Genomic DNA, 972 nt, shown 5'->3' on the forward strand with positions numbered 1-972 from the left:
ACTATGGGACCCTGACGGCTCGCAACTCGCGCACATCTACTCGTCGTGGTTGGTCGCTGGCTATGTCCCCCAGTGCCTGAAGCGGTGCCGTACGACGCTTATCCCTAAAAGTGATGACCCCGCCAAGCTAGTCCTACTTGGCAACTGGAGGCCCATTACCATCGCCTCGGTGATTATCGGTCTCTTTTCCCGTATCCTCGACGGGCGAATGAGAGCCGCCTGCCCCTTACACCCTCGACAGCGGGGGTTCATTCCCTCGTCTGGCTGCTCGGAGAACTTGATGTTACTCGAGTCGACGTTAAAGCACAGTAAGGGGCAGGGCAAACCTTTGGGTGTGGTGTTCATCGATTTCCAAAAAGCGTTTGATACGGTCTCGCATCATTACCTCCGGGCGGTGCTGGAGGGGCGGGGTCTCGACCGGCACATGGCGGACGTAATCTTTGCGGGCTACAATGGATGTACGACGAGGGTCAGGTGTGGGGGAGGGACAACACCAGACATTGAAATGAAGGTGGGTGTGAAACAGGGTGACTCCCTGTCTCCCCTACTTTTCAATCTAGCGGTTGATCCATTAATCACCACTATCGAACGCGAAGGGCGGGGATTCTCCTTCGGGGATGTCTCCGTGGTGGCGATGGTGTTTGCTGACGATCTAGCATTGTTTAGTGACTCAAGGGAAGGCATGCGGAGAAACTTGAACATTCTGGGGGCTTTCTGCCAACTTACCGGCATGCGGGTTAACGCCGGTAAGTGTCATGGGTTCTTTATCGAAAAGAAGGGCGGCCGGCTCACCTACAATGTTAACACCGATTGGGCCTTTGACGGTGAGCGGTTGCACCTGATCGATCCTGCTGGTTACGAGAAATATCTCGGCCTCAGAGTGAGCCCGCTTGACGTTTTTTCGGCTCCGGCCTGCGAAGCCTCGATCTCCGCGTGGAGTGACAGGATCGGCAGGGCCCCCCTCGATCCCCG

Source organism: Gymnoscopelus microlampas (assembly GCF_963454915.1).
Source record: "Gymnoscopelus microlampas genome assembly, chromosome: 23".
Lineage (NCBI taxonomy): Eukaryota > Metazoa > Chordata > Actinopteri > Myctophiformes > Myctophidae > Gymnoscopelus > Gymnoscopelus microlampas.